Source organism: Nicotiana tabacum, chromosome 1 (assembly GCF_000715075.1).
Source record: "Nicotiana tabacum cultivar K326 chromosome 1, ASM71507v2, whole genome shotgun sequence".
In the NCBI taxonomy this organism is placed as follows: Eukaryota; Viridiplantae; Streptophyta; class Magnoliopsida; order Solanales; family Solanaceae; genus Nicotiana; species Nicotiana tabacum.
The window spans coordinates 78404682-78427383 of NC_134080.1; the positions used below are offsets into that span (position 1 = coordinate 78404682).

Sequence of the window (22702 nt, forward strand, 5' to 3'; positions counted from 1 at the left end):
TTTGATCAACGGTCCAGATTCACTCTTACCATAATTAACCTAATAGTCTACCCCCCAAACCCTCATTCTCTCATTTACTGTCCTCCATTAAATCTCTCAACTCTCTCATCCCTCTCTCTAAAACGCTCTACTTACTGGGCCCATTTCCTCCCTTCTCTGGTCGTCTCCCTACCGGAATCCATGGTGGTCTCGCCACCTACCAGCCTTACGGCTCCCTCTTGAACATGTGTCATCATTTTAAGGCCTTCAAGTGAACCAGAGGCTGTTCACTCACCTCCAATGGATTCTCATGCCAGTTCCCGACCAACCATGGCTGTTTAAGTAAGATATATGACTTTTCCGGCTAAAACCGGTAACATTTTAAGGTTTTCTCATCTTCTCTAGGTTCTCTGAAACCCTAAATCTTTAGATTTTTCGATTTATTTTAGATTTGTCTTAGATCTGTGTATATTATGAGCTTTTGTTGTTTTCCTCGAAGGTTTTTCCGATTTTTTCTAAAGTAACCCTTCGTCTTCAAGACTAGGGTTTCTTAACCCCTTTTCAAAATGCTTTTTCTTCTGATTTTCAGTACTATTCTATGATTTCTACCATGTTTAAGTAGCTTATTTAAGTTTTCCCTTTTATCTGATTCATCATGTTGAAAAACCTATTTATTTTTGTTTTAATCTGTGTTTCTGAAGCTGTCTTTGCTTATCTAATTTGTATGTGTACCTGTTTCTCATGCATATTTGCTAGGTTCTATGATTTTCTACCTCCTCGTGTTCGTAAGGGTTTCTGATTTTGCTTCTCCCGCCTATATTATCTCTACTTTGTTTGATTAACGTAGTTTTTGGTGATTTCTTCTAATCAGTATTATCTTTTAATTAAATCCCTGATCTCCTGTGAGTTATACCTTTTACTGATTTCCTGTTATTGATATCTCTGTTGATTTCCGACCTATAAATCGCTCTCTTGCCTTAGTACATGATTGACTATGCTGTTAATTGATTCTTATGTTGTTTCCTTAATTAGAACCTTATGAATTTAGCCACAATCGTTTACCCTATACCTGCTCTGTTTGAAGTATGTCCTTATTGGTCGTACACTGATTTCTTTCCTTATTTTGTTATCTAACTCCTTAATTAAGGGGAAGTACTTATACTAATTAGTACATAGTTCCATAATTATTGTTGAATTATGAATCTTGCCTTATTTTTCTATTTTACAAAACTATAAATACTCTACTCTCTCTTTAGCATAAACACGAACAAAAAAATCAGTTCAACTCTCTCTCACACAACTAAAACTCTCTATTGTCTCTTCTGTGCTACTTGTTATTATCATAAGCTAGCCGGCTGCAAGCCAAGGCTAGCTACTGCACCTCTCCTATTTCTGCTTTGTGTTTGCTTTCTTCACTTCACTGGTATGTTCTAATTCATATTTTAGTCCTCAAATCAACATGTTTCTATTACTGTTAAAATTCTTTGTATTTCTGATATGCTTTTATTTAATATCTTTGTTGTTCAACATGTAATTAGGATCCTGAATTCCCTCTACATGTTAAGTTATGCTTTCTTCTAAATGACCAGCATGTTTCTGTATACTTAGTACATGTTTCTTATATGAACCCCCATGATTGGTACATGGTCTTAGTTGTTTGATGTTAATCTAATCCAATACCCTACTGTCCCCCCTGATACTCTGAACCTGTAGGAGATTCTGATTGTGCGCTTGTATATGTTCCTGCATGCTACATGTTTGCCCTCACATGCTCCATATTTGTCCCCAATTCCTCATTTCCCTGTTTGTGTTTGAACTATGTATGTTGATTTGGTTTTGAGTTGCTGATTGACCTGTTTCTTTTCTTCTTCAAACTGGTTTTCACTAAGTCAAACTCTTCTATTGTTTTCCAAAACTTATTTCAAATTAATCATTGTCAAAACTATTTTCTTACTTAAATCTTTTCAATACTATGACAAGAGCTCTCACTCTACTCTTAGACCACTAAGTTCTGCCCCTTTTGTGTGAGCATTGACTTGGAATCCTTGAGCTCCCTCTGAACTTGGACACATGAAAGTTGGCCTTTCCACACTGCACTTACTCTGTCTTGGCTATGAAATCTGGTTGTGGGCACTGCCCGGGATCCCTTGAGGCCCTTAGGAAGCTATGACACACCCAGATATGAGGAAAAGCTATGAAACAATCTTGGCACTTGAGGTTATTTATTACATAACTCAAAGAGGAAGTCCTAATCAGGTTTTGAGGATCTGGGCCTGTCTTCAGGCTCTCTATAGTGTAACTTTTTACTTTTTGTTTTTATTTTCTACTTATGCTAATTCTTTTCAGTATTGGTCTGTAATAATCTGTAGTGAACAAGATTGGGGCTGGCTAGTGAAAAGGGAGGGTAGTTAGTTATGCTATCAACATCAATGGGTAGAAACCATATCTTAGGTTTACATTTCCTATATGTGCATTAGAATCCATGTGTAAGATCAACCCATTCAAAGCATGTCATACATTATATACCATTTTCTTAGGTTTAATGTTTCAGCATCTCATTTGGCATCACTTTACCACTTAGAAATCCTGCTTTAGGCTAAATAACAACATCAACATAAAACTGTTGCTTCTGCACGTCTTGAAGTCGTGTTGTAACTCTTTGGGAATTTAGAAATCATACTTTAGGAATTTTGCAATCATTTTGTATTTTTTTCATATGTGCACGTTAAATACCATATTTTAGGATCTTGTTCACAGTCGCTTAGTCACACCTAGTTAAACCATTGATGCATGAAAAAGGGCATAAAACAATCTCACGTTTGATTATCCTGTTTAAGTGAAACTAGTCATAATCCTGCATGTCTTTGCAACATTTAGAACAACATGCTTTAGGTAAAATAACTGTTTTATAATTCTGGTAACTGCTACATATTATTTTTACACCTAGGTAAGACTTAGGTAATATAGCTTAAATAAAACCAAAACCGTCTTTGTGATTATTGTTTGACTGTCAGCATGTTAAAATTAGTAGGCAATTTTTATTAGGACTTCTTCCCTGAGTCATGTTATAAATTTGACTCTACTGTTATCACTTAGATACCATGCTTAAGATCTGAATTTTGACCTTAATTGTCTATAAGTCATGCTGTTTATGTGTACTGTGTGTGGAGGCATATATTAGTCTTTCACTGGTCTTTCATGCTCCTCTTAATTGAAGTCCTACTTGTTTATTATATGTCGCCTTAGTATTTTGCCTTTAAACTTGAGGGTCTGCCTAGAACCCCCTTCTTATAGGATATGAGTCCTAAATTCCTCCGGGACTGATAGGAAGGGATGGGTAACAACATGCAATAGGGTTTGAGACCAACCCTCACTTTAATTACCTTAACGGGGTGGGAAAGAGTAGATATGGATATGATGACCGATGTATTAATACCACGTGTAGCCCCTCTTTGAGGAGTGTCATATCGGGTATTGCATTGATGTGATCTATATTATAAACAAACATTGGACACCCCTTTACATTACCAAATATGCTTAGATTGTAATTCTTTTCAAAATCTTGCTTTTCATTAACTGTTTTTTCAAACACTTGTGTATTTAAGCTTAAATCCCCTACTATTTGAGTCATACTTGTTTATTTGCTAATTGCACAAATTCACAAAAACTGTTTGGTCGGGAACCACACTAGTGGATCCTGAGCGGTGCCTAACACCTTCCCCTTAGGATAATTTCAAGCCTTTACCCTGTCTCTGGTTACCAAACGTAGTTATAAATGAACACTATAGGTGCCCTAACGCACCTTAAAATCGTTAGGTGGTAACTCTTCAAAAATGCAAACCCCCTTTACCAAAAGGAAAGAGTTGTCCTAACCAAAATGTCATAAACCCGATTTTCATGAGAAAAAAGGGGGTGCAACAGCATGGCGACTCTGCTGGGGATATTCAGGCTTTTACCATTTCATACCATTTTGTGAATTTGTACCCGCTTATGTGCAATTATTTGTTTGATTCCTTTAAGCGTTTAATTTCTTCTTCAAAAGCGAAACTGACATATTTTTCTTGTTTCTTTCCTTTATAACCATTTTAAATTATAAAACTGTTGTATTTATCGCTTTCTTAACGTGCAAATACATGTCAAAATGCTTTTAATTATTACATATTAATGCTCAACATCATACTCCACTCGTGCCAAACAAATACTTTAGCAATGCTTGATGAGTGATTGTGCCCTTCCTATATCATTACCCCATAAATTCGGAAAGACTTATTTGCGGTAAAACTAGTCGATCAGCGGTGCAGTCTATTGTGCCCTTCCTATATCATTACCCCATAAATTTGGATCAGTTATGTTGTCTACATAATGATCCTTTAAGATAGCCTTGTCCAAAAGTCCACTGGGTTTCCCTAAACCCAAACAAACATCATCACATTCTGTGCATTTATTTGGAGAACTAAATGCTTCATACTAAATTGTTGATGTTAAATAGTTGAGTCTGGTAGGGGTAAGGGCCTAACCTTGTTTGCCTTGCATAAATATGAGGCACGAAGTCCCCAGATTTAGCATGGTTACCAATATCCACCCAAGATTGCTAAGTTGGTGGGAAGATTTACACTCTAGTGACAAAACCCTCGTCAGAAAATATCTAGGTAATCTACCATCCCTCTTGGAGATTCATCCTAACAGCATAATAATAGAAGCTACTACCTTATTTTGGGATTATGAAAGGGCCGTGTTCTGCTTTGGGGACATCAAAATAGCACATTTGCTAAAGGAGATAGGAGGACTGGCCGGTCTAGTGTGGGAAACTCCGGGTTTGCTAATGCCTGAGAACCGCACATGCAAGGGTTTCCTAAAAATGATGGGTTTGAAGAAGAATGAAGAATTGGTATGCCTAAAGGAATCGTACATCCCTTTTGACTATCTGTATGAAAGGTACGGTCATAGCAAATCATACCGTACCTACCATGACGAGTTTGCCATCATGTCCTTGGGATATATCCATCATAGGGTATTCTTCTTCATGTTTTACTTCCTGGGTCTAATCGTGTTTTCAATGAAGAAAGGGAGAATTCATACTAGGCTGACTATAGTAACCAAAACCCTAATGGAGGGAATTGGTGGGCTGACATTCAGCATTGTACCCATGATCATTGCAGACATATACTGAGCCTTAGAGAAGTGTCAACGAGGAGCGAGACACTTCGAAGGCTGCAATCTACTACTTCAGCTTTGGCTCATGGAACATCTCCAAAAGGGCAAATACCGACAAGAAATTCAACGAAGGGCCTGGGATAATCACATCGCTTTCCACCATCCAAAGTGAATGAATTACATTCATGACATGTTCGCTCAGCCTGAGAATGCCAAAGAATGGGTTGAGCTCTTTGATAATCTGACTGAAGAACAGGTTCAATGGATGTTCAAGTGGTTTCCGACAGAGGAGTTCATCGCCCGATCCAGAGATGCACCTTTCCTGATACTGAATGGTCTAAGAGGAACATACCCTTATGTCCCTCTTCGAGTTATGAGGCGAGCAGGTAGGAAGCAAGTCATATCCAGGGTCGACAAGATGAGCCATCTTCGAGCTGACTCCCAAAATGATGATAGTCCCCATAAGTGCCAAGCGCAGGATATGTGGCACTGTAAGATCGTAATGGAGAAAGACAACATCAAGCCAGACAGATATCATGCTGGTTATACCCCTTTCTATTTTGGCTGGTTGGAAGAAAATTGGGATTGTCTGGGCCAGCCAGAGTTCGTTTGAGGTCACAGAATTATAGATGAAAAGGCTGAGGCGCAAGTCAAGTACAACTAGCTGCGCAAAAGGATCCGTGAATGTGAGAGCGAACACTGCGAGATACAAGAGTCCAACAAGAAGCTAACTGAGGAATGGAAAAACATGGCTATCAGTGCCAACAAAAGTCTATGATACTTGGAGCGAGGCATAGTAGAACTAGAAGGAAAATTTCTCAAAAGGGTTGAAGACTGTAAAAAGTTTGAAAGGACCGAAGGTGGACATCTAGCCAGAGCATACCTGTTGCTGGGACTTCAAGAACTGGAGGATTTGATCAACGAGAACATTCAACCTGAGGAAGGACCTTCTGGGACCAAATGGATAGGAATTTACTTTTTTGCTTTATGAATGTAATAAGGCCAATGGCCATTAATGACTTTTATTTCTTGCTTATTTAGTGTCGTTTTGGGATTCACCTATCTTTATCAATAAAATGAGGCATTTAGCATTAAAATTTCTACAAGTTTATTTGTCACTAGGCCTACATCGGGCACAAAGAGGTTCCCAAATTAGGACACGCTTTACATTCCCACAGTATGTGTTTAAATATTGTAATACTTTTTATTATCCTCACTGACTTGATTACCTTTTGTTTTATTTTTGTTTTTATTATTCGCCTCCCCAAAGGTTAGTTCGTGCACTCTGGCATCATCATCTTATTTCAAAAGATCCAAGGGCCCTCCATCCATTCCTCCTCTTAGTCCCTCTAAAGGCAAGAACAAAGGCAATAATAAAATGGAAGATTTAAACAACATCCGGAATAAGAACACAGCTGAACGGGTAGAGGCCATTGATGGCTAGGGTATTATGGTTCCTAACGAGAATATGTCACAACTTCAACAGAAACTGTTGAAATTTCAGGAAGAGCTCGATCAGGTTCGAAATCTGGAAAACCTGTCATTTTCCCTCAACACCTCAGATGTCAACTTCCCCAACGCTCAAAAACCTACACCTCCTCAAAATGTCCCAAAACAGCAGAATCATCCCGTGCCTCACCATCACGTTGCTCCACCAAAGAACCAATGTAACACCTTCCATACCCCAAACAACACTCCACTACTCATCCTAGAACCTCAGAACTCCACAAATGACCATTTCCACACCCATACACCAGGCCACCATAACAATCGTGTCTACGTGGAGACCATGCCACACCCCACCCAACCTATCTCATGCACACCTAAGTCTGATAAAAAGGATCTGTTTATCAGGAACTTGGCTGAGGAACTTAAGAAACTGACCAGCCAGATTCAGGGGGTTGAGGGAAGCAAAGGAATCGAGGGGCTGAACTATGAGGACCTTTGCATACAGCCTGATGTTGAACTGCCTGAGGGGTACAAACCTCCTAAGTTCGAAATGTTTGATGGTATGGGTGATCCAAGGGTTCATCTGAGGACATATTACGACAAGCTAGTTGGAGTAGGGAACGATGAAATGATCCGCATGAAGCTATTCATGAGAAGTTTGAAGGGAGATGCATTATCTTGGTACATCAGCCAAGATCCCAAGAAGTGGTCAAACTAGGTGGGCATGGCATCTGACTTTATGGACAAATTCAGGTTTAATACAGAGAATGCACCAATTCTATATCCAGAATTTGAAGAAGAAGCCCACGAAGATGTTTTGCGAGTATGCTACTCGCTGGAGGTCCGAAGCTGCTAAGGTCAGACCCGCCTTAGAAGAGGAGCAAATGAACAAGTTCTTTGTCCGGGCCCAGAACCCGCAGTACTATGAACGGCTAATGATGATTGAGAACTACAAGTTCTCCGACATTATCAAATTGGGTGAAAAAATTGAAGAAGGTATTAAAAGTGGTATGGTTACAAATTTCGAGGCCTTGCAAGCTACGAATAAGGCTTTACAGTCCGGTGGTATGTCTAAGAAAAGGGACGTAGGGGCCGTGATGGTTGCACAAAGGACCAAGTCTCCCCTTAAATACCAAGCTTACCCAACACCTCCACTCACATACCAGCCAATCCCAAATTACCAAGAACCCTCAAACCAAGTTCCGCCACCAACTTATCAATCATCTCCACCTCCTACATATCAACCTACTTCACCCAGATACTCCCAACCCGCTTATGTCTACCAAACTTATAATGCTCAACCATCCCACTATCAATCACCCCCTGCACGCCAAAATTTCCCTAGACCCCAACCTAATTTTGATTGCAGACCTCTAATACAATATACAGCAATCGCTGAACCCATCGACGAGCTGTATGAGAAGCTCAAAGCTGCTGGTTATGTCACCCCCATCCCTGCTGCAACCTTTGAGAATCCTTCTTAGTGGGTTAACCCAAAAAAGTTCTGTTCATACCACTCCGACATGAAAGGGCACACCATCGATGAATGTCGCTCCTTGAAAGACAAGATATAGTCTTTGATTGATAACAAGATCATTGTTGCAAAAGAACCCGCTCCAAAAATCTGCAACAACCCTCTGTCAGACCATAAGGGTGGAGGTATCCACATAATTGAAGTAGAAGATGACTGGGATCCCGAAGGATCAATCGGTTTGATCGTAGAAGGTGATGACCCAAAGAAACCGACAATTACTCTCAATACAATCATAGTCCAGATCCAACCGTCTGAGGACGCTGAGGTGAATATGTCTATACCTCTTGAGTTTGAAGCAGCGCTATCCGCAAAGACACCAGCACCAATTGAGGTTGAATTCGTGTCTCCAGCAAATGCACCCGCACCATTTGAGGTTACAGTCTTGCCACCCAAGGCACATATTCCATTTGGAGTGAGGATAGCCACGCCGATCCCAGTGGTGATGTCAACCATGCCACCATTCTATACAAATGCTGTACTCTGGGACATACAGCCGAGGCGAGAAGGAAGGGCAAGGTCAGGATTGAAGAAACTGTCGCATCATAGGGTATGACAAGAACTGGTAGAGTCTATACCCCTGAATATCTGGCTGAATCGAGCAAGCAGGCCTCCAACCGGATGCCCCTCATTAAGAGAGGTCCAGACGACCTTTGGAGGAAAATACAAGCCAAGGAATATTCGGTCATCGACTAGTTGAACAAGACGCCAACACAAATATCCATTCTCTCTTTGCTGCAAAATTCTGAGACGCACAAGAATGCTTTGTTAAATGTGCTAAATAAAGAATACGTACCGAGTAATATCACTAGCAGAGAAATGGCTAATATGGTAGGACAAGTGCTGGAAAGCCATAAGATCACCTTTTATGAGGACGAGCTGCCACCTGAAGGGCTGGGGCACAACAATGTACTTCACATCACCGTGCAATGCAAAGATTATTTCATCACCAGAATCCTAATCGATGAAGGTTCCAGTCTTAATATTTGTCCGCTGGTAACACTCAAGAAGTTGGGTAAAGGGCTTCATGAGATAAAAGATGGAGTAATCAATATGAAAGCCTTCGATGGTTCTTAGAGGTCCACTATTGGTGAGATTAGTATATGCCTGCAGATGGGACCAACCTGGTTCGAGGTCGATTTCTAGGTAATAGATGTACCATCGTCTTACAACTTGCTGCTGGGATGGCCATGGATTCATGATATTGGGGCCGTAGCTTCAACGCTGCATCAGGCAGTAAAGTTCGAATGGAATCACCAGGAAGTGATCATTCACGGCGATGATAGCAACCCTATATACAGTCGCCAGACCATTCCGACAATCGAGGGAAGAAGGAATCTAGGTGGAGAAACTTACCACCACATTGAGCAGGTCAATGCTATCAACAAAGACAAATGGTGGGATAGCAAAATCGAGAGTATACTGAGTTGGAGTGGGTATGAACCTGGCAAAGGGCTTGGCAGAACCTCCAAGGAATCTCTAAACCTATGAAACTCAAGAAACATGGCACTACCTTTGGTTTGGGATATGAATACACCTGGGAAGAATTCAATAGCTAGTCGCAACCATGGCACAGTCCTTACTACCCACTAGAGCAGCCAATACCGCATCTGGAGCAGACCTTCCAACAGGCCGACATTATTTATGGGTCAGATGAAGAAGAAGCACTTGTAGTAGTGAAAAACTTGTTTCTAGAGGACAATGATATGGACTATTGCGTTATTTTGAGGAGGAAGGGGATGAAGGCCCTTCCATACAGGCTGTGAGCAGAGGGGCACATCTCAAGAATTGGACCATCAGGACAACCAAAGCCCGACGAGCCTCGGGGTAGCAAGGCTAAAACAAGTATTATTCACTGTTTTATTTACTAAATGACTTTCTTTTCGCATTTTTCAATTCCCGCAATAAGATCTTCAGTGTTCAAAATAGTTATTCAATTTATCAAAAGCATTTTTTGATTTTTCTTATGAATTAATATTTATTGCTATGTTTTTCTCTTCTTGCTTTACCAATACAGCATTACTATTACTTGTCTTGATGAACCAATGACTGTGACATGCAATGAGACAACGCAAAAAACGGACATGGATTCAGAGGAAGATGACATACCTGACGAGATTGTCAGAGAAGTTGAGAACTTTGAGAACAGACCTAAGTCCAACCTAGACGAGACCAAAATTGTCAACTTGGGAGATGCAGAAAACGTCAAGGAAACGCGAATCAACATTCACCTATCACCATTAGAGAAGAAAGAATACACAAAATTTCTAAAGGAGTATGAGGACATATTCGCCTGGTCGTATGATGACATGACTGGTATAAGTACGTCTATTCTGGCTCACAAACTGCCAACTGATCCAATGTGTCCACTGGTAAAGCAAAAGCTCAGAAAGTTCAAGCCTGATATGAGTTTGAAAATCAAGGAAGAAGTCACCAAGCAAATCAACGCTAAGGTTCTCAGGGTAGTAGAATATCTGACATGGTTAGCCAACATTGTGCTAGTGCCAAAGAAGGATGGGAAGGTCAGAGTCAGTGTCAACTACCGGGATCTCAACTGGACCAGTCCGAAAGACGACTTCCCTTTGCCAAATATACATATCCTAATTGACAATTGTGCCAAGCATGAGCTACAGTCATTTGTAGATTGCTTCGTTGGTTATCATCAGATCTGGATGGATGAGGAAGATGCTGAGAAAACGGCTTTCATTACGCCGCGGGGAGTGTACTGTTACAAGATGATGCCATTTGGCCTGAAGAATGCAGGGGCCACTTACATGAGGGCCATGACTACCATCTTCCATGGTATGATACACAAGGAGATAGAGGTATATGTGGATGATGTTATTATCAAATCCAAGAATGTCACTGACCACATAGAAGATCTGAGGACGTTCTTTAATAGACTACGGAGATACAACCTGAAACTAAACCCCGCAAAGTGCGCATTTGGGGTTTCTGCTAGGAAATTGTTTGGGTTTATTGTGAGCCGCCGAGGAATAGAACTGGATCCATCGAAAGTCAAACCATTTAGGAACTACCACCGCCAAAGAACAAGAAGGATGTGATGAGTTTCTTGAGAAGGCTTAACTTCATCAGCCGATTCATAGCATAGTCTACAGTTATCTGTGAGCCAATCTTTAAGATGTTAAAGAAGGATGCCGCTACCAAATGGACCGATGACTGCCAAAAGGCCTTCAACAAAATCAAGGACTACCTGTCAACACCACCAGTATTAGTCCTGCCCGAGCTAGGTAGACCCTTATTACTCTACCTTGCAGTGTTGGATGGAGCTTTCAGCTACGTTCTGGGGCAGCACGATGAAACGGGGAGGAAGGAGCAAGCCATTTATTATATCAATAAGAAGTTCAGCCCATACGAGGGGGGTATTCTCTATTATAACGCACCTGCTGTGCTTTGACTTGGGTAGCTCAGAAGCTGAGACATTACTTCTGCACCTATACTACATATCTCATATCAAGAATGGACCCCTTGAAGTACATCTTTTAGAAGCCCATGCCCACCGGCAAGTTAGCCAAGTGGCAAATCCTGTTGAGTGAGTTCAACATTGTTTACGTAACTTAGAAAGCGGTCAAGGGACAGGCACTGGCAGACCACCTTGTTGAAAACCCCATGGATGGAGGATACAAAACCCTGAAAACATATTTTCCTGATGAAGAGATATCATTCATAGGAGAAGACATTGCAGAATCCTATGATGGTTGGAGAATATTCTTCGATGGAGCAACAAATTTCAAAGGAGTTGGCATAGGAGCAGTCCTAATATTAGAAACCGGTCAACATTATTCGGTGTCTGCCAAACTCAGGTTCCCATGAACCAACAATATGGCCGAGTATGAAGCCTGCATCTTAGGACTCAAAATGTCCATTGACATGAACGTTCAAGAGCTGCTAGTGATTGAAGATTCAGACTAACTTATACATCAGGTACAAGGAGAATGGACAACCAAGAACTCCAAGATACTTCTATACTTGCATCACGTACAAGAATTGAGAAAGAGGTTTACGAAGACGGAATTCCAGCATGTTCCCAGAATCCAGAATGAGTTCGTCGATGCATTGGCTACCCTATCATCTATGATACAGCATCCCGACAAGAATTTCATTGATCCTATCCCGGTGAAAATCCATAATCAGCCAGCTTACTATGCCCACGTTGAAGAGGAAGCAGACGGAAAGCCTTGGTTTCATGATATCAAGGAATATTTGGCAAATGGAGAGTACCTGGAGCTTGCGAATCCTACTCAGAAATGCACACTTCGGAGATTGTCCAACAACTTCTTTCACAACGGAGGAATACTATATAGGAGGACTCCCTATATAGGATTATTAAGATGTGTCTACGCAAAGGAAGCATCCGGCTACTAGAGGAAATTCATGTTGGGACCTGCGATCCATATATGAACGGTTTTGTCTTAGCAAAAAAGATACTCCGGGCTGGTTACTTTTGAATGACTATGGAAACAGACTGCATCCAGTATGTTCGGAAATGCCACCGCTGTCAAATACATGCAGAAATGATAAAGGTACCTCTAAGCAAGCTTAACACGACAAGCTCACTGTGGCCGTTCGCCGCCTGGGGAATGGACGTTATTGGACCAATCGAGCCTGCTGCTTCCAACGGACACAAGTTTATCCTAGTAGCCATCAACTATTTCACCAAATGGGTCGAAGCAGTATCTTACAAAGTAGTGACTAAGAAAGTCGTGGTAGACTTGTCCGTGACCGCATTGTTTGTCGATTCGGAATTCCAGAGTCAATCATTACTGATAATGGCTCCAACCTCAACAACAACTTGATGAAAGCTATGTGCGAAACTTTCAAGATAAAACACAAGAAATCCACAGCCTATAGACCTTAGATGAATGGAGCTGTAGAAGCCGCCAACAAGAATATCAAGAAGATATTGAGGAAAATGATAAAGAATCACAGATAGTGGCACGAGAAGTTATCATTTGCTCTACTGGGGTATCGCACCACAAGCCACACATCAACCGGGGCAACCACCTATATGCTGGTTTATGGTACAGAGGCTGTCATTCCTGCTGAGGTAGAAAGTCCTTCCCTGAGATCATACAAGAAGCTGATCTTGACGATGCAAAGTGGGTAAAAAGTCGTTATGAGAAACTAGCCCTTATAGAGGGAAAGAGAATGAATGCAGTTTGCCATGGTCAAATCTATCAAAACAGAATGTCCAGAGCCTTCAACAAAAGAGTCAAGCCAATAAAGTTCACACCGGGATAGCTGGTGTTAAAGAAAATTTTCCACATCAAGATGAAGCCAAAGCGAAGTTCTCTCCCAACTAGCAGGGTCCATACATGGTTCACCGAGTTTTGACAGGAGGAGCCATCATACTTGCAGAAATGGACGGAGAAGTCTGGCCAAAGCCAATCAATTCAGATGCAGTCAAGCATTACTATGTGTAATATTTATGCTTTCCTTATATGATGTAAATTGAACTACGCCTGACTTGATTCCCGTTTAAGAGGGGATACGTAGGCAACCCTATGGGTTTGGTCACAATTCAATAATAATTTCATTCCCCCTCCCCCTTGCAATTGAAAACTAGGGCAGAATTTTGTGGAGGACCCTCAAAATTCCGAAGTAATTTCAGCCGATCGCCACACGAGCAACAGTCAGAAACGTCAACCCATAAAACTGGGGTAGAATTTTGAGGAGGACCCTAAAAATTCTGTAGCAGGAGAGGTTGCAATGTCTTGAACTACGTCACAGTCGTCGGTTCATCTAAAAGCTATTTTTAATTTATGTCATACTTTTACAAAATCATGCATGATTATTATTGAAACTGATTTGTTTAGCAACGCTACCCAAATAATACAGACAGTATCACCGGATCAAAGCCGAATGAGTCAAGCAAAGCTAGTGGGGATACAAACTAACCTTCCCCCTTACAAAACTCATGATTTTTCTTTGGATGCAGGCACTAGGATTGTGAAATCGTTAAACATACTGTACGCCCATGGAACAAACATTGTGAAAGAATACAATTCTCAGAACCATTGTACTTGCCAACATTTTCTATCAGCACACACCAGTGATGTTCCGTAAGTCACAATGCTCCCAGGAATCACAACGCCGCAATCTGCTATCAACTAAGAAAACTCTACTGTCAGTTGTTATCTTATTTCTTGTTATCTTATTTCTTGCATAAGGCTACCGTTCTACCTTCAGAGACTAAACGCTGTCTCCATCTGCATCTTCATTGCATAAGGCTACCATTCTGCCTTCCAAGACTAAACGTTGTCTCCATCTGCATCTTCATTGCATAAGGCTACCATTCTGCCTTCCGAGACTAAACGTTGTCTCCATCTGCATTTGCATTGCATAAGGCTACTATTTTGCCTTCCAATTTGCATAAGGCTACCATTCTGCCTTACGAGGCTAAGCTCTACCTCCATCTGCATCTGTATTGCATAAGGCTACTATTTTTCCTTCCAATTTGCATAAGGCTGCCATTCTACCTTCCGAGGTTAAGCTCTACCTCCATCTGCATTCGCATTGCATAAGGCTACTATTCTGCCTTCTAATCTACATAAGGCTACCATTCTACCTTTCGAGGTTAAGCTCTACCTCCATCTGCATTGCATAAGGCTGCTATTCTGTCTTCTGAGGTTAAGCTCTACCTCCATATGCATCTGCATTGCATAAGGCTACTATCCTGCCTTCCAATCTGCATAAGGCTACTATTCTGCCTTTTGAGGCTAAGCTCTGCCTCCAATTTTCTTCGAAACTAAGCGCTATCCCAAGCACTATTTATCTCGCTTCTCTTACGGGCTAAGCTCTGCCCTTCAATTCACATGACTAAGCTCTGTCTTGTCCGCATCATACTACTGCATCCTTCATAGGCTGAAATATTGCCAACTCATCCAAAGGCATCATTGTTCGGAGGCACCATCTTCATAGCCCGATAACACTATGTCATGCCCTGAGGATCTCTTTCAATCTTTTGCATATCATTATTCAAAGGCGTCATGGTTCAGAGGCACCATCCTCACAGCCCGAGAACATCATTTAATGGCCTGCGAATCCTGCATCAAACAAGCCATGGCCCAGGACATCATGGTCTGAGGACGCCATTCCAAACCGTCCAAAGACAACATTCATGGTCCGACGGGAATTTGCATCATGTTTAAATTTATGCACAGTATACGTTTGTATTACTTCTATTTGCCGGTAAAACGACGAGCAACCTAACCATTAGGAGCGATCTCGCTCCAGTTCCCTCAAGCCATATCAAACCTAACCATTCTCGTAAACCTTTCACTCACCCAACCCTAGATGTTGCGTCCGTTCTTGAAATGGCTTCATCGGTATACTCCGCCGATGGATCCTGAACTACATACGGCCTGATTCCTTTGAAACCAGGGATATGTAGGCAGCTCAGAAGCCAGGATGCGGCCTAATCTCTCGAACTATTTTGCTCAGTCAAAATTGGTCATCATATCTTTACCCAACAACTCTTTTTCCTTTCCGGGTAAAGAGGGGCATCTATTAATACCCAATATTTCCATCATATACCTTCAAAATCACTTTTTATAATAAATGGTATTTTTCCATAATTTTCCATATTGTTATCAATTTATTTTTTAATTTATTCAGTACTTTATATTCGATAATTGTTCATAAATTACATTACAAGTGATTTCAAAAGTATGTCTTAGCTCAATATATCATTTTATTTATTCTATTAGAATTTAATTATTTCACAAATTAGCCAATTTGGCATTGTTTGGCTATAATTACACCAAATTTTGCAATTGGTGCCTAATTGTACACTTTATGCTATTTTAATTCAATAATCGGTCATTTTCTATTTTTAATATTAGTTAATTACCTTAATTTCACCTATTTAGCTTTAATTTCATTTTATCTAATTATTAGCTATTTTTATTAATTATTTATCTACTTTTGATGGGTATTTAAGAATTAGCCATTTTTATTTCAATTATAACCTAAGTTAAACCAGCCTCAAAACCACAATTAAAATAGCCTAATATAACCCAGGCCCAAACCCCTACCTAACCCGACCCAATCTTGTTGAATCCTGGCCGTTGATTATTTTTGATCAACGATCCAGATTCACTCTTACCATAATTAACCTAATAGTCTAACCCCCAAACCCTCATTCTCTCATTTACTCTCTGCAGTTACATCTCTCAAATCTGTCATCCCTCTCTGTAAAACGCTCCACCTACTAGGCCCATTTCCTCCATTCTCCGGTCGTCTCCTTACCGGAATCCATGGTGGTCTCGCCACCTACCAGCCTTATGGCTCCCTTTTGAATGTGTGTCATCGTTTTGAGGCCTTCAAGTGAACTAGAGGCAGTTCACTCACCTCCCATGGTTTCTCATGCCAGTTCCTGGCCATCAATGGCTGTTTGAATAAGATCTATGACTTTTCCGGCTAAAACCGGTAACATTTTAAGGTTTTCTCATCTTCTCTAGGTTCTCTGAAACCCTAACAATAAGATTTTCCGATTTCTTTTAGATCTGTCTTAGATCTGTGTATATTATGAGCTTTTGTTGTTTTCCTCGAAGGTTTTTCGATTTTTTCTAAAGTAACCCTTCGTCTTCAAGACTAGGGTTTCTTAACTCCTTTTCAAAATGCTTTTTCTTCTGATTTTCAGTACTATTCTATGATTTCTACCATGTTTAAGCAGTTTATTTAAGTTTTCCCTTTTATCTGATTCATCATGTTGAAAGCCCTATTTATTTCTGGTTTAATCCGGGTTTCTGAAGCTGTCTTTGCTTATCTGATTTGTATGTGTACCTGTTTGTCATGCATATGTGCTAGGTTCTATGATTTTCTACCTCCTCATGTTCATTAGGGTTTCTGATTTTGCTTCTCCCGCCTATATTATGTCTACTTTGTTTGATTAACGTAATTTCTGATGATTTCTTCTAATCAGTATTATCTTTTAATTAAATCCCTAATCTCCTGTGAGTTATACCTTTTACTGATTTCCTGTGATTGATATCTCTGTTGATTTCCGACCTATAAATCGCTCTCTTGCCTTAGTACATGATTGACTATGCTGTTAATTGATTCTTTGTTGTTTCCTTAATTAGAACCTTATGAATTTAGCCTCAATCGTTTAACCTATACCTGCTGTGTTTGAAGTATGTCCTTATTGGCCGCACACTGATTTCATTCCTTATTTTGTTATCTAACTCCTTAATTAAGGGGAAGTACTTACACTAATTAGTACATAGTTCCATAATTATTGTTGAATTATGATTCTTGCCTTATTTTTCTATTTTTTAAAATTATAAATACTCTACTCTCTCTTTAGCATAAACACGAACAAAAAAATCTGTTCAACTCTCTCTCACACAACTAAAACTCTCCATTATCTCTTCTTTCCTATTTGCTATTATTTTAAGCTAGCCGGTTGCAAGCCAAGGCTAGCTACTGCACCTCTCCGATTTCTGCTTTGTGTTTTGCTTTCTTCACTTCACTGGTATGTTCTAATTCAGATTTCAGTCCTCAAATCAACATGTTTCTATTATTGTTACAATTCTTTGTATTTCTGATATACTTTTATTTACTATCTTTGTTGTTCAACATGTAATTAGGATCTTGAATTCCCTCTACATGTTAAGTTATGTTTTTTTGTCAATGACCAACAGGTTTCTGTATACTTAGTACATGTTTCTTATGTGAACCTCCATGATTGGTACATGGTCTTAGTTGTTTGATGTTAATTTAATCCAATACCCTACTGCCCCCCTGATCCTCTGAACGTGTAGGAGTTTCTGATTGTGTTCTTGTATATGTTCCTGCATGCTACATGTTTGCCCTCACATGCTCCATATTTGTCCCCAATTCCTCCTTTCCCTGTTTGTGTTTGAACTATGTATGTTGATTTGGTTTTGAGTTGTTGATTGACCTGTTTCTTTTCTGCTTCAAACTGGTTTTACTAAGGCAAACTCTTCTATTGCTTTCCAAAACTTATTTCAAATTAATCATTATCAAAACTATTTTCTTACTTAAATCTTTACAACACTATGACAAGCACTCTCACTCTACTCTTAGACCACTAAGTTCTGTCCCTTTTGTGTGAGCCTTGCCTTGGGACCCTTGAGCTCCCTCTAAACTTGGACACATGAAATTTGGCCTTTCCACACTGCACTTACTCTGTCTTGGCTATGAAATCTGGTTGTGAGCACTGCCCGAGATCCCTTAAGGTCCTTAGGGAACTCTGACACACCCAGATATAAGGAAAAAATATGAAACAATCTTGGCACTTGAGGTTATTTATTACATAACTCAGAGAGGAAGTCCTAATCAGGTGTTGAGGATCTAGGCCTATCTTCAGGCTCTCTATAGTGTAGCTTTTTACTTTTTATTTTTCGTTTATACTTATGTTAATTCATTTCAGTATTGGTCTGTAATAATCTATTGTGAACAAGATTGGGATGGCTAGTGAAAAGGTAGGGTAGTTAGTTATGCTATCAACATCAATGGGTAGAATACATGTCTTAGGTTTACATTTCCTATATGTGCATTAGAATCCATGTGTAAGATCAACCCATTCGAAACATGTCATGCATTAGCTACCATATTCTTAGGTTTACTGTTTTAGCATCTCATTTGGCATCACTTTACCACTTAGAATTCCTGCTTTAGGCTAAATGACAACATCACCATAAAACTGTTGCTTCTGCACATCTTGAAGTCGTGTTGTAACTCTTTAGGCATTTAGAAATCATGCTTTAGGAATTTTGTAATCATTCTGTATTTTTTCATATGTGCACGTTAGATACCCTGTTTTAAGATCTTGTTTACACTCGCTCAGTCATACCTAGTTAAACTATTGATGCATGAAAAAGGCATAAAACAGTCTCACGTTTGATTATCCTGTTTAAGTGAAACTGGTCATAATCCTGCATGTCTTTGCAACATTTAGAACATCATGCTTTAGGTAAAATAACTGTTTTATAATTCTGGTAACTGCTGCATATTATTTTTACGCCTAGGCAAGCCTTAGGTATATAGCTTAAATAAAATCAGAACCGTCTTTGTGATTATTATTTGACTGTCAGCATGTTAAAATCAGTAGTCAAGCTTGATTAGGACATCTTCCCTGAGTCATGTTATAAATCTAACTCTGTTGTTATCACTTAGATACCATGCTTAAGATCTGAATTTAGACCTTAATTGTGTATGAGTCATGCTGTTTATATGTACTGTGTGTGGAGGCATATATGAGCCTTTCACTGGTCTTTCATGCTCCCCTTAATTGAAGTCCTACTTGTTTATTATATGTCGCCTTAGTATTTTGCCTTTAAACTTGAGGGTCTGCCTAGAACCCCCTTCTTATAGGATAGGAGTCCTAAATTGCTCCAGGATTGATAGGAAGGGATGGGTAACAGCATGCAATAGGGGCCAAGACCAACCCTCGCTTTAATTACCTTCATGGGGTGGGAAAGGGTAGACATGGATATGATGACCGGTGCATTAATACCACGTGTAGCCCCTCTTTGAGGAGTGTCATACCGGGTATTGCATTGATGTGATCCATATTATAAACAAACCTAGGACACCCCTTTACATTCCCAAATATGTGTAGATTGTAATTCTTTTCAAAATCTTGCTTTTCATTAACTATTTTTTCAAACACTTGTGTATTTAAGCTTAAATCCCCTACTATTTGAGCCATACTTGTTTATTTGATAATTGCACAAATTCACAAAAATTGTTTGGCCGGGAACCACACTAGTGGATCCTGAGAGGTGCCTAACACCTTCCCATTGGGATAATTTCAAGCCCTTATCCTGTCTCTGGTTACCAAACGTAGTTATAAATGAACCCTATAGGTTCCCTAACGCACCTTAAATCGTTAGGTTGCGACTCTTCAAAAATGCAAACCCTCTTTCCCAAAAGGAAAGAGTTATCCCAACCAAAATGTTATAAACCTGATTTTCGCGAGAAAAAAGGGGGCGCGACAACAACCTGAAGGGTTTGTGGTTCCAGGTAAGGAAAAGAAGGTCTGTAGACATGTTAAGTCCCTTTACGGTCTAAAACACGCACCCAAACAATGACATGCGAAATTTGACCAAACAATGTTGTCAAATGGGTTTAAGATAAATGAATGTGATAAATGTTTGTATACTAAAAATGTTCCAAATCACATAGTCATTGTTTGCTTATATGTGGATGATATGCTCATAATGAGTAATGATATTGCCAACATAAATGTTACTAAGTGTATGCTAACTAGCAAGTTTGATATGAAAGACTTGGGAGTTGCTGATTTAATTCTGGGGATTAAGATCCATAAGACTCCTCAAGGTCTGGCATTGTCACAATCTCATTATATTAAGACAGTGCTTGAAAAGTTCAAGCACTAAGGGTTTAAAGTTGCAAAGACTCCAATTGATGTGAATCTTGCATTAGCAAAGAACAAAGGCCAAAGCATATTACAGTTGGATTATGCTCATGTGTTGGGATGCTTAATGTACGTCATGAATTGTACACGACCAGATATATCTTGTGCTATAAGTAAATTGAGTCGATACACGAGCAATCCAGGTCAATCTCATTGGATGGCAATGAAACGAGTTTTGGGATATTTAGAACATACCCAGGGCTTTGCTTTGCACTACAGTAAATATCCTGCGGTGATTGAGGGATACTGTGATGCAAATTGGATCACCGATTCAACTTATTCTAAGTCCACAAGTGGATATGTATTCACTATTGGTGGAGGAGCGACATCTTAGAAGTCATCCGAACAAACTTATATTGCCCGCTCTACAATGAAGGCTGAGGTCATAGCCTTAGATAAAGCCGGTGAAGAAGCTGAATGGCTCCAAAATTTCTTGGAAGATATTCCATTTTGGCCCAAACCGTTGGCACCAATATGCATACATTGCGATAGTCAAGCGGTAATTGGAAGGGTTGTGAGCGTTATGTATAATGGTAAATCTCATCATATGCGACAAAGACATAAAACCGTTAGGCAATAACTCTCTAGAGGAATTATCACGATTGATTATGTAAACTCAAGTGATAATGTGTTGGATCCACTTACAAAAGGCCTAACTAGAGAGGTAGTTGAGAAATCATTAAGGAGAATGGGACTGTGGCCGAGAACAAGTCATAGTAGCGGTAACTCTACCTAGAAGACTGGAGATCCCAAGATCTAGGTTCAAGGAGATCAAACAAAGTCATTAATAATGGTTCAATATTGTCAACTAAACTTTTGGTCCATTCTTGTGATGAGACAATATTCAGTACCAAGGATAAAACATTAAGGCTTTTAATGATTTCTAAATTTGATACGGGGTATATCAAATAGTATATCTACGGGATGACACGTTTAGGAATCACCTATGTAAGTGTGAAGTGTTAGCCGCTTCAAGGATAACTTTGTAATGCCAGTTCTCTACGCACTTATGAAACCATGAGGTGTTCATGGCTGAAACGAACACAACAATGAGAACCAAAGACGGTTAAGGGTTGATTGTGTGACTTATGGTTGTCTAGGTATACACCAAAGTTCGACGGTTCAAAGATATCAAATCTACCGATTGACCGAGTATATCCGACATAAGTTCACTACAGAAAGTTCAAAGGGAAACCTACTTATCCAGATGCAATTAATCTTTGCTTGCGAATCACACAGTTTTTCATGCATATTTCTGTGATATAGCCATTCCCCATTCATGTAGGGATTGTTGGGATTTTAAGTATATTAATACTTAAAAGAGGGTGAATGGAAAATGGAGGGAAAATGAAATATTTGAGTTTCATTTGAGATTCCCTCCTTGATGAAGGAACATTGTCCCATATTGGAAGAGGAAAAGGTTTTATATGGGTAAATAAGCAATTGTTCTTCTTCTAGCTCTTAAAGAGTTGCGAAGAAGGCGAGCCTCACACCGTCGTTATCGTCGCTCGCTCGGCTCGGCTTCGGCTTCGGCTTCGGCTTCGGATTTGAATTTGAATTTGGATTTGGATTTGGATTTGGTCAAATGATCGATTGATTGATTAATTTTTTGGACCAAATTTATTTGTTAATAGTAAAATATTAACAGAAATGTTATTAAATATTTATTTTAATAACAGAATATTAATATTAAAATAAATATTAATATTAAATCCTCCAATCCATTTTTCAGTTGTGTAACTGAAAATTAAACTTCCTCTTCAATTTTTTCCTCTTTATTTTCCCTCTTTATTGTTAAGTAATAACATTTATGATGTGGCCATTTTGCATAAACAACCATTCTGAAGAGTTGCACCTCTTCAGATTTCAGCCCAACTTTGGCTATAAATACAAGGCTATTCTGCTCAGAATTTCCATACGAATTTTCTGAGTTCTTCTACATATTTTAACTTCAAAGAAAGCAACAGTAAGTGTGATTTGCTACCAAACTTTGTGTTCGCTGAAACACTGGGGTTTGAAGTACCACTACACCAGTGTGTAATTCTTTATATCCTGGGAGGAAATAATTCATAACCTTGAGTACTAGGAGGAGATTAAATTCCTTAAGAAAACACTTGAATTCAGTGGGCTCGAATTGGTTTTTATTATTTCGTTTACAT

At 39.6% G+C, this 22702-nt stretch overlaps 1 protein-coding gene across 1 annotated transcript in view; it reads right to left on the minus strand.

The window, feature by feature from the left end:
* LOC107777550 (L-gulonolactone oxidase 3-like) overlaps nt 1-22702 on the minus strand; it is a 32172-nt gene that overhangs the window by 5442 nt on the left and 4028 nt on the right. The gene's annotated exons all lie outside the window — the stretch shown is intronic.